This window comes from Callithrix jacchus, chromosome 4 (assembly GCF_049354715.1).
Source record: "Callithrix jacchus isolate 240 chromosome 4, calJac240_pri, whole genome shotgun sequence".
In the NCBI taxonomy this organism is placed as follows: domain Eukaryota; kingdom Metazoa; phylum Chordata; class Mammalia; order Primates; family Cebidae; genus Callithrix; species Callithrix jacchus.
This window is the reverse complement of record NC_133505.1, coordinates 159,796,810-159,809,642: the sequence shown is the minus strand read 5'-3', so window position 1 is coordinate 159,809,642 and position 12,833 is coordinate 159,796,810. Positions and strand designations below refer to the sequence as shown.

Sequence of the window (12,833 nt, the reverse complement as noted above, 5' to 3'; positions counted from 1 at the left end):
ACTCTCTCTTGGCTTGTAGAGTTTCTGCTGAGAGATCTGCTGTGAGTCTGATAGGCTTGGCTTTGTGGGTAATCTGACCTTTCTCTCTGGCTGCCCTTAGTATTTTCTCCTTCGTTTCAACCCTGGTGAATCTAACGATTATGTGCCTTAGGGTTGCTCTTCTTGAGGAATATCTTTGTGGTGTTCTCTGTATTACCTGGGGTTGAATATTGTCCTGCTTTGCTAATTTAGGAAAATTTTCCTGAATAATATCCTGAAGAATATTTTCCAGCTTGGATTCATTCTCTCCGTTGCATTCAGGTACACCTATCAAACGTAAATTTGGTCTTTTCACATAGTCCCACATTTCTTGGAGACTTTGCTCATTCCTTTTTATCCTTTTTTCTCTAATCTTGTCTTCTCGTTTTATTTCATTAAGTTGGACTTCGACCTCTGATATCATTTCTTCCGCTTGAACAATTCGAGTGTTTAAACCTGTGCATACTTCTCGGAGTTCCTGCATTGTATTCTTCAGTTACATTAATTCACTTATATTCCTCTCTAAGTTGTCTGTTCTCATTAGGGTTTCGTCAAACCTTCTTTCAAAGTTCTTAGTTTGTTTACATTGGGCTGCAACATGTTCTTTTAACTCACAGAAGTTTCTTATTATCCATCTTCTGAAGCCTGATTCTGTTAATGGGATGCGCTCATTCTCCATCAAGTCTTGTTCCCTTGTTGATGAGGAACTGTGATCCTCTTTAGAGGGAGAGGCGTTCTGATTTTGAGTATTCTCAGCCTTTTTACGCTGATTTCTTCCCATCATTGTAAATTTATCCACCTGTCATCTTTGTAATTACCAACTTTCAAATTAGGTCTCTGAGTGGACGTCCAAGTTGTTAATTCCCAGGGCCTAAATATGAGCAACCCACTGTGCCAGCCAAAACAGCGGCATTAAGACTGATGGTGCTTTTCTGCCCGGGAATCTCCAGTCTGGCTTCCTTCTTGAGTCCGTAACAGGGGACTCTGCCTTCCCTGAGCTCCAAACGTCGGTCAGAAGGGGAATCAGTCCCGTTTACTCTGCACCAAGAGCTGCCGTGCCGAGGACCACTGCGCCAGCCACAAGAGTCGCACTGGCGACCCGTGTGGCTCCTCCAAACCTCGGTCAGAAGGGGAACCAGTCCCGTTTACTCTGCACCAAGAGCTGCCGCGCTGAGGTGTCGGCGAAACTGCTGTGCCGGCCACAAGAGTCGCGCTGGCGACCCGTGGAGCTCCTCCACTGGAAATCTTCTGCTCCGTGAGCGACCAAAATTTGTCTGAAATTGTGGCATCCTCTCGTTCTCTGAGCTTTTACTGGGAGCTGCAATCCCGAGATGTTAGTGATCAGCCATCTTGGATTGTTCTCCAGTTTTATCTTTTATTGTATGTCTTGTGCACATTACATCAGACTTAGACCTGTTTTTGTGCTATTGTAAATGTTATTTTAATTTCAATTTTCAATGGTTTATTGCTAATATATTGAAATACAATGTATTCTCATATTGGCCTTGTATTCTGCAACCTTGCAAACTCAGTAATAACTGAAAGTCTATCACTTGTTCTCTGTAGGTGATTTTGTCTTCTACAAATAAATAGAGTTTTATTTCTTCCATTTCAATCTATATGGTTTGTATTTCTTTTCCTGGCCAATTTGTACTGGCTAAAACCTCCAGTAAAATAGAAATAAAAAATGTTGATGAAGACACCCTTGCCTTGTTCCTGATGTTAGGGGAAAACATTTAGAATGATGTTAGCTGTAGGCTTTTCAAATATCCTCTTATCAAGATGAAGTTCTATTTTATTCCTAGTTTGTTGAGAATTTTTTTCAAAAATGGCTGTTGGATTTTGTCGATTTTTTTTCTCCATCAATTCATATGACCATATGGTTATTCTTTCTGGATTTGTTAATATCAATTACATTGATCTATTTTTAAATGTTTTTTTCTTAATGTATTATTAGCTTTGTACAAGTGCTTTTTTCTTTTTTTGAAAGAAGTAGAGAAAGAAAGAAAAAGGAATGAAGGAGAGGAAGACAGGAAGAAAAAAGAGAGAATAGGAATGTTGTTTTATTCTAAAATTTGGTATTGAAAACCTCTTTTATGCCAATAATTGTGCTTAATAATGGCCAATCAATATTTCATTTAAACCTATGAGTAGGTGTGATGTGATACTGATAAGAATGTATATTTTGTGTATTTAAAGTGGAGAGTTCTATAAATGTTCATTAAGTTTACTTGTTCCAGATCAGAGTTCAAGTCTTGGATATCCCTCTTAATTTTCTGTCTCATTGATCTATCTAATATTGATATTGAAGTTTCCCACTATTATTGTGTGGGAGTCTAGGGAGTCTAAGTCTCTTTATAGGTCTTATGTATCTGGGTGTTTCTGTATTGGGTGCCTATGTATTTATAATCATTAGCTCTCCTTGTTGCATTCATCCTTTTACCGTTGTATCTTTGTTGCTTTAAAATCTATTTTATCAGAGGCGAGAATTGCAACTCCTGCTTTTTTATTTATTTATTTATTGTTGCTCTTCCTTTGGTTGGTAAATCTTTCTTCATCCCTTGTTTTGAGTCTTTGTGTATCCTTGCATGTAAAATGGGTCTGGATGCAGCTTACCGTTGGGTTTTGGCTGTATCTTTTGATTAAGGGATTTAGTCAATTTAAATTTAGAATTACTACGATTTGATGTTAGCTGGCTGTTTTATCCATTCATTGATGTAAATTCTTCATTATGTTGTTGCTCTTTACTTTTTGATATATTTTTGGAAAGGCTAATACTGGTTGTTCCTTTCTATGTGTAATGCTTCTTTCAGAAGCTCTTGTAAAGCAGGCCTGGTGGTAATAAAATCTCTAAGCACTTGCTTGTTCATAAAAAAATTTATTTTTCCTTCAGTTGTGAACCTTAGTTTGGCTGGATATGAAATTCAGGGCTGAAAGTTCTGTTCTTTAAGGATGTTGAATATCAGCCCCCACTCTCTTCTGGCTTGTAGGGTTTCTGCTGAGAGATCTGCTGTGAGTCTGATAGGTTTCCCTTTGTGGGTAACCTGACCTTTCTCTCTGGCAGCCCTTAGTATTTTTTCCTTCATTTCAACCCTTTGTTTTGCCTTGGGGTTGCTCTTCTTGAGGAATATTTTTGTGGTGTTCTCTGTATTACCTGGGGTTGAATATTGTCCTGCCTTGCTAGGTTGGGAAAGTTTTTCTGAATAATATCCTGAAGAGTATTTTCCAGCTTGGATTCATTCTCTTTGTCACATTCAGATACCCACCTATCAAACATAAATTAGGTCTTTTCACATAGTCCCATATTTCTTGGAGACTTTGCTCATTCCTTTTTATCCTTTTTTCTCTAATCTTGTCTTCTCATTTTATTTCATTAAGTTGGTCTTCAACCTCTGATATCCTTTCTTCTGCTTGTTTAATTCTGCTATTAAAACTTGCGCATATTTCACGAAGTTCTCCTGTTTTTCAACTCTGTTAATTCATTTATATTCCTCTCTATATTGTCTATTCTTGTTAGCATTTCATCAAACTTTTTTTTAAAGTTCTTAGTTTCTTTACATTGGGTTAGAACAAGTTCTTTTAACTCCCAGAAGTTTCTTATCATCCACCTTCTGAAACCTACTTTTGTTAATGGAACACAGTCCTTCTCCATCAGGTGTTGTTCCATTGCTGATGAGGAGCTGTAATCCCCTTTAGAGGGAGAGGCATTCTGATTTTGGGTATTCTCAGCCTTTTTAGGCTGGTTTCTTCCCTTTGTTATAAATTTATGCATCTGTTGTCTTTGCAATTACCATCTTTCTAATTAGGTTTTTGAGTGGACATCAAATTTATTGATTCCCAGCCCTGGAATCTGAGCAACCCACTGTGCCGGCCAAAACAGCAGCGTTAAGACTGATCTCTTCTGCCTGGGAATCTCTGGTCTGGCTTCCTTCTTGAGTTCGTTAGGCGATTCTACCTTACCAGAGCTCCATACGTCAGTCAGAAGGGGAACCAGTCCTGTTCACTCCTCACCAACAGCTGCCGCCCTGAGGCGCCAGCAAAACCGCCCGGCTGGCCACAAGGGTCGCACTGATGACCCATGGGGCTCCTCCGCTGGGAATCTTCTGGTCTGTGAGTGACAAAAATTTGTCTGAAAGTGTGGCGTTCTCTCGTTCTCTGTGCTTTCACTGGAAGCTACAATCCCAAGCTGCTAGCAATCAGCCATCTTGGATCTCTCTCTTGGTTTTAGGGGCGAGTGGCTTTGTCGGGTGAAAGTTTGTCGGAGTTTAGTGGCTGGACATGATTGGCCATTAGCAACATCATCGTATCCGATAACAGGTCAAAATGCAGATCTTCGTGATTTTCAAATGTTAAAGCTATGTTGCATTCCTGGGGTTAATGCCACTTCACAATGTTTATCCTTTTTAAATATTGTTATGTGTGTGTGTGTGTGTGTGTGTATATATATAAAGAATTTATTTATATTTATGAAGAATATTGATCTATAGCTTTCATACAATATCTTTAGGACATATTATTTTCTTTTCGATTTTCTGGATGTTTGTGTAGAATTTGTAATATTTCTTCCCTTACTATTACTGGAATTCTATAAGGGATCCATCTGAGTCTTGTTTCCTTTGTGAAAGGGTGTTTGAAATGCAGTTTTTTAATAGATGAAGGTCTATTCAGGTTATCTATTTCTTTTTTTTATTTTTTAATTTTTTTTTTAAGTTTTCCTGAATAGTATCCTGAAGAATATTTTCCAGCTTGGATTTCTATTTCTTCTTGAGTCAGCTTTAGTAGTTTATATTTTTTGATGTGTTTTTAATCTAATTTATTGAATTTATTGGAATACAGTCATCACAATATTCTAAAACCTTTAATATTTGTAGAATGTGTACAAATGTCATCTATTGCATTCCAATATTGGTAAATTCTGTCTTTTCTCACCTTATACTGATCAGTCTGACTACAGGTTATTCTTTTTCCACATTCTTAAGGTAAATGTTGAGTTCGTTGATTTCAGACCTTATTCTTTTCTAATATAGATATTCAGTGTTAAAAATTTCCACCAAATTCTATTCTAGCAGCGTACCATTAAATCTGATATTTTGTCCTTTCTTTCTTATTCATTTATAAGTGTTTTATAATTTTCCTTTTGATTTCTTCTTTGATGTGTAGGTTATCTATAGGTCTGTTATTTACTTTTTCAATATTTTGGAATTTTTCATGTATCTATTAATTTCTAATTTCATGGTGGTCAGAGAAAACAGTTGTATGACTCAATTCTTACCAATTTAATGAGTAGTTTTTATGGCCTGTCATATGATCTATCAAGGGAATATGGTGTATTTTGCTGTTCTTTGTTATAATGACCTATAAATATTAACGGGGTCAACTTTGTTGATAGTGCTCTCCTATCTTCTATATCCTTACTGATGTCTATCAATTAGTGCTATTATTGAGTGAGAAGTATTCATATCCCTAACAGTAATTGTAGATTTGTCTGTTTATTCTTGTAATTCTATCAGTTTTTGCTTTTAAGTACAGATGTTCCTCAACCGTGTGGCTATCAGGATAAACTAAACCCATTGTTTGAACTTACAGTGTGTTAACCTGTGCACAACTTCGTAAGTCAAAAGCATACTGACTATCCCTTTTGCACATTGAAAAGTTGAAAATGTGGAAGTCAGGGGCTGTTTGTATTTTGAAGCTGTGTCATTAGTTGCATAAATATTTAGGATTATTATGTTCTCTTAGTAAAATGACCACTTTATCATTTTTAAGTGACCTTTTTATCCCTGGATGTGGCTTTTCTATGGAATCTACATTGTTTTATATTAAAATAAGCACTCTAGCTGTCGTTGTTGTTTTTTTGAAATTAATATTGGCATAGTGTATTTTTCCAACCATTTGCTTTTTTTTTTTTTTTTTTTTTGAGACAGAGTCTCGCACCGTTACCCAGGCTGTAGTGCAGTGGCACGCTTTTGGCTCACTGCAATCTCCACCTCCTGGGTTCAAGCAATTCTGCCTCAGCCTCCTGAGTAACTGTGACTATAGGCATGTGCTAAAAAAAAAAAAAATCTGTTTTTTTTTGAGACAGAGTCTCACTTTGTCGCCAGGCGCCAGGCTGAAGTGCAGTGGCACAATCTCGGCTCACTGCAATCTCCGCCTCCTGGGTTCAAGCAATTCTCCTGCCTCAGCCTCTGGAGTAGCTGGTACTACAGGCGCACACCGCCACGCCCAGCTAATTTTTTTTTTTTTTTTTTAGATGGAGTTTCGCTCTTGTTATCCAGGCTGGAGTGCAGTGGCGCAATCTCGGCTCACTGCAACCTCCGCCTCCTGGGTTCAAGCAATTCTCCTGCCCCAGCCTCCCAAGTAGCTGGGACTACAGGCATGTGCCACCGTGCCCAGCTAATTTTTTTGTATTTTTAGTAGAGACAGGGTTTCACCATGTTGACCAGGATGGTCTTGATCTCTTGACCTCGTGATCCACCCGCCTCGGCCTCCCAAAGTGCTGGGATTATAGGCGTGAGCCACCGCACCTGGCTTTGTTTTTGTATTTTTAGTAGAGACGGGGTGTCACCATATTGGCCAGGATGGTCTTGATCTCCCAACCTCATGATCCGCCCACCTAAGACTCCCCAAGTGCTGGGGTTATAGCCGTCCATTTACTTTTAACTTTTTTGTATTTTTTATGGTATTTGAAGTGTGTTTTTATAGATGGCATATATTTAAGTATTCATTTATTTTTTAAAATCTACTTCAAAAGTTTTGTCTTTTAATTGAGATGATTAGACAATTTTCACTTGATGAGACTGTTGATATGGTTGGATTTAAACCTACCATCTTGATATTTGTCTTCTAGTGGGTCCATTTGTTCTTTGTTCCATTTTTTTTCTTTTTTCTTTTTTGCTATCTTTTGGCTATTTTTGTGGCTCCTATATCTTTATTAGCCAATTAGCTATAATTATATTTTGTGATTCTAATTATTACTTTGGGATTTATAGTATTTCTCTTTAACTTATTTGAGTCTAGCTTCAAATATTATTGTATCCTTTTATGTATAGTATAAAACTGCCATACTATTTCTTCTCTCCAAGCCTTTGTGCTATTATCATACATTTTAGTGTAATATATATGTGTTTGTGTGTATATGTATATATACACACACATGTATATGTATATATGTGTATATGCACATATGTATGTATATACACACACACACACACACACACACACACACATATATACATATTCACTCCCACACTACATTATTTTTGTTTCTTTATCACCTAAGAGATTTCTGTAACAAGAAAATTTTCTTATCTTGCATTGCCCACACAGCAGCCATTTCTGGTATCTTCATTTTTTTGGGTAGATATAAATATATTTCTATCTGATAAAACTTTCCTTATGCCTAAAGGACTTCCTTTAATTTGCTGGTCTTTGATTTTTTCAGCCTTTGTACATGTGAAAACATCTTTATTTTTGTTATTTTAAAGTTTACTCTTAATTGACAAATGGTTTTATACTTTTATGGGGTATATGATGCTTTGATATATATACACACACATACACACTGTATTATGATTTAACATGTCCATCACCTCATACAGGATTTTTTTTTTTGTAGTGAGAACATTTAAAATTTATGTTCTCAGCAGTCTTTCATTTTATAATACATTATTATTCACTATTGCCCATGGCTCACAGTGGATCTCCAGAACTTATTCCTCCTGTCTAGACTTTTTATCCTTTAACCAATATTTCTCCATTCCCCACCCCACTACCACCCACCCCAATTCCTGGTGACCTCCATTCTATTTTTAATTTCCCATAAAATTGAGATCATTCAGTATTTGTCCTTCTGTACCTGGTTTATTTCACTTAGCATGATGTCTTCCACATTCATTCATGTTGTTGAAGGCAAGACTGCCATGTGGAAGGCTGAATAGTATTATGCTGTGATTTTATTTACTATTTAATAGTACCATATTTTCTTTATCCATTTATTAGTTGATAAATATTTAGGTTGACTCCCTATCTTTACTATCGTGCATAATACTTAAATAAACATGGATGAGTGAATATATCTTCATTTCCTTCAGATATATGCTGAGAAAGAGAATTGTTGAATCACACAATAGTTTTGTTTTTAATTTTGGGGAGAACCTCCATATTGTTTTCCAAAATAATTATGCTAATTTACCCCCCAACAATGTACAAGAGCTCCCTTTTCTCTATATCCTTGTTAACACTTATTATCTTTTTTTTTTTAATCAAGACTATTCTAACACATGTGAGATGATATCTCATTGTGGCTTTAATTTGCATTTCCCTAATTGATTATTAGTGATGTTGAACACCTCTTCATATGCCTGTTAGCCATTCATATGTTTTCTTTTGAGAAGAATCTATTCAGGTTCCTACCCATTTTTTAAATTGGTTGTTTTCTTGCTATTGAGTTGTTTAAGTTTCTTAAATATTTTGGATATTGGCCCCTTATCAGAAGTGTGGTTTGCAAATGTTTTCTCCCCATCCCGTAGATAGTCTCTTCACTCTGTTGATTGTTGCCTTCAGTGTGCAGAAGCTCCTTAGTTTGGTGCAATCCAGGTAGTCTACTTTGCTTTTGTTGCATGTATTTTGAGGGTTGTATCCAAAAAAATTTGCCAAAGCCAACATCAAGAAGCTCTTGCTCTGTGTTTTCCCCTAGTGGTTTTATAGTTTCAGGTCTTATATTTAAGACATTAACCCATTATGATTTGACTCGTGCACATGGGACAAGATAAGGGTCTAATTTCATTCTTCTATGTGTTGATATCTAATTTTCCCAATATTTTGAAGAGAATGTTTTTTCCTCATTGTATGTCCTTGACAGCTTTGCTGAAAACCGGTGGACTATAGATGTGTGAGCTGTGTTTTCTATTTATTTGGTCTATATGTCTGCTTTAATGACAGTATTGGCTGTTTTGATTATTACAGCTTGATGGTACATTTTCTTTTTTTTTAATTGCATTTTAGGTTTTGGGGTACATGTGCAGAGCATGCAATACAGTTGCACAGGTACACACAGGGCAGTGTTTTGTTTGCTTTCTCCCCTTCACCCACATTTGGTATTTCTCCCCTGGTACATTTTCAAGTCAGGTAGTGTGATGCCTCTAGCTTTGTTTTGCTCAAAATTGCTTTGACTAGTTGAGGCCTTTTGTTTTTCTATACAAACTTTAGGGTTGTTCTTTTCTATTTCTGTGAAAAATGTCATTTCAATTTTGACAGGGATTGCACTGAATCTGTAGATCACTGGGCAATATGAACATTTTAACAATGTCAATTCCACCAATTCATCAACACTATATATTTCCATTTATTTTTGTCTTAAATTTATTTCATTAATGTTTTATAGTATTCAGTGTATGGTTCTTTCATACACTGAATGTATTTGGTTAATTGTATTCTTGGTTAAATGTATTTCTAAGTTTTGTTTTGTTTTGAGATGGAGTCTTGCTCTTTAGCCAGGCTAGAGTGCAGTGGCATGATCTCGGCTCACTGCAACCTCCTTCTGCTGTTTTCAAGCGATTCTCCTGCCTCAGCCTCCCGAGTAGCTGGGATTACAGGCATGCTCCACCATGCCCGGCTAATTTTGTATGTTTAGTAGAGATGGGGTTTCCATGTTGGTCAGCCTGGTCTTGAACTCCGGACCTCAAGTGATCCACCTGCCTCAGCCTCCCAAGGTGCCGGGATTACAGGCATGAGCCACTGCGCCTGGCCAGTTTATTTTTTAATGCTGTCACAAATGGGATTGTGTTCTTGATTTCTTTTGTGAATAGTTTGTTGTTAGTGTGTAGCAAATATACTCATTTTAATATGTTAATTTTGTATCTTGCAACTTCACTGAAATCAAATTCAGTCAAAGACACTACATAAAAAGACAATTATAGGCCAAAATCTCTGGCAAACATACATGCAAAAATCCTCAACCAAATATATACTGGCAAACTAAATTCAAGACATTAAAATGTTATTCACCAGGTTTCTCATTTGATTTTGTGCTGCTATAACAGAATATCTGAAATGAGGTCATTTATAATGAACAGAAATGTATTGTCTCACAATTCAGAAGGCTAAGTCCAAGATCAAGGGTCAGACATCCGACAGGCCTTTTTTGCTGCATCATTCTATGATAAAAGGGCAAAGAAAGGGCAAGAAGTCCGGGTGCGGTGGCTCATGCCTGTAATCCCAGCATTTTGGGAGGCCAAGGCATGTGGATTACCTGAGGTCAGGAGTTTGAGACCAGCCTGGGCAACCTGGTGTAACCTCGTCTCTATTAAAATGCAAAAATTAGCTGGGTGTGGTGGCTATAATCCCAGCTACTCCAGAATCCGAGAAGCCTGGGAGGCAGAAGTTGCAGTGAGCCAAGATTGTGCCACTGCCTTTCAGTCTGGGTGACAGAGCTAGACTCTGTTTCCAAAAATAAAGGTCGGGCAAGAGATTAAACTTGCAGCCTTAAGCCCCTTTATAATCAACCTTAATCCACTTATAAGTTTGAAGCCCTTATAGCCTAAACATCGTCTATTAGGCTCTACCTTTCAACACTATTAGATTGGAGATTAAGTTTCCAATAAATGCTTTTAATTAATGTATTTACTTTTGAGAGAGGGTCTCAGTCTGCTACCCAGGCTGCAGTACAGTGGTATGATTATGGTTCACTGCAACCTCAATCTCCCAGACTCAAGTGATTCTCTCACCTCAGCGTCCCCAGTAGCTGGGACTACAGGTGTACACCACCATGCCCAGCTAGTTTTTTGTTATTATTATTATTGTAGAGACAGAGTCTCACCATGTTACCCAGGCTGGTGTTGAACCCCTGGGCCAAAGCAATCCTCCCACCTTGGCCTCCCAAAATATTGAGATTACAGGTGTAAGCAACGGTGCTCAGCCCACACATGCTTTTTTGAGGACACGTTCAAATCATACCATTTTTTCCCCTGGCCCCCAAATTTCACGTCTTTCTCACAAAATACATGCATTTCATCTAATATCCCCCAAAAGTCTTAAATCATTCCAGCATCAACTCGAAAGTCCAAACCCGAGTCTGATCTAAATCAGATACAAGCGAAACTCAAGTCAGGATGACAAGGAGGCAATTTCCTTCAGGCATAAGCCTGTGGAATCGAACAAGTATGTGCTTCCAAAATACAATGGTGTGACAGGCATAGGATATCTCCTGAGGCAAGATAGGTAGTCAAGGAAGTAACCATGTCCTTGGGACTCAACAACTGCATCATCAACACAACAAGATCCAAAACCACGTCCACGGAACGTAAAAATCACAGCAATACCCCAGGCGGAAGTATGGACCCTAGGCGGAAGTACGGCCCCAGGCGGAAGTCGGACCCCAGGCGGAAGTACAGATCGCTTACTGAAGTGGCAGCGTGACTATGGGGGACCCCGGGGGAAATATCAACTGGCCCCGAATGGAGCTGAAGAAAAAGCTGTTCAGTGCAGGCGGGTGTTGAATCGGGAGCGGCGTCTGAGGCACAGGGTGGTCGGGGCTGTGATAGACCAAGGGCTGATCATGCGACACCACCTCAGGAAGCTGACACCCAGTGCACGGCAAACATTATTCTGTAGGGGAAGAAGAGCAGAACATTGCTCCAGCAGATCCGGCTTGCCCAGAAAGAGAAGGCAGCCATGGAAGTGGAAGCCCCCTCAAAGTCAGCGAGGACTAGTGAACCACAGCTCAAAATGCAAAAGAAGACAAAAGCCCCCCAGGACGAAGAAATGAAGGACCTTGAAGATGAGAGCTAAACTTCTTCCGCTAGAAGATTCTCAACTGGAGTTAAAAGGACTCAGTGGTTGTTTATATGACGTTGGCAAAAGCAGTGCCCGTTTTCACTGCAGATTTTCTCCTTCCTAATGGCCTACTGACTTCCCCTGGAGGGATGGCTTTGGGAAGAAGAGGGTACAGAAGGAAAATTGGAGAATGGCCTCTCTAGCAGTCAACTCAGTTTGTAATAAAGCCCTAGCACTCTGGAAAAACAACAGCATTTGCTACTGGCTTCATAGTCAAGCTCAGCCAAGCAGAACTATCTTGAGGATTTTTTTTTTTCTTCTTGTCACCCAGGCTGGAATGCAATGGCGCGATCTCGGCTCACTGCAGTCTCTGCCTCCCGGGTTCAAACAATTCTCCTGCCTCAGCCTTCCAAGTAGCTGGGATTACAAGTGCCACCATACATGGCTGATTTTTGTATTTTTAGTAGAGGCGGGGTTTCACCATGTTGGCCAGGTTGGTCTTTAACTCGTGACCTCGTGATCCACCCTCCTTGGCCTCCCAAAGTGCTGGGATTGCAGGAGTGAGCCACCGCATCTGGCCAGGAAATTTATTCGGTAGACAGTATGCACATTTTAATTTTACTTGTCTTCAGACTGACCCATTGTTCATTATAATAGTAAAAAAATACACCACTGGGAGGAGATTTAAGATGTGAATGAGACATGCAATGTATACACAAACATGTACACGGCTGGGCACAGTGGCTCATGGTTGTAATCCCAGCACTTTGGGATGCTGAGGTGGGTGGATCACTTGAGGTCAGGAGTTTGAGACCAGTCTGGCCAACATGATGAAACTCTGTGTCAGGCTGGGCGTGGTGGCTCACACCTGTAATCCCAGCACTTTGGGAGGCTGAGGCGGGTGGATCACGAGGTCAAGAGATCGAGACCATCCTGGTCAACAAGGTGAAACCCTGTCTCTATTAAAAACACAAAAATTAACTGGGCATGATGGTGCACGCCTGTAGTCCCAGCTACTTGGGAGGCTGAGGCAGGAGAATTGC

The 12,833-nt window shown here is 39.0% G+C and overlaps 1 pseudogene; it reads left to right on the top strand.

The window, feature by feature from the left end:
* Positions 1-11,435: 11,435 nt before the first annotated feature.
* Positions 11,436-12,588, top strand: LOC108591398 (uncharacterized protein C11orf98-like; annotated as a pseudogene).
* Positions 12,589-12,833: the final 245 nt, after the last annotated feature.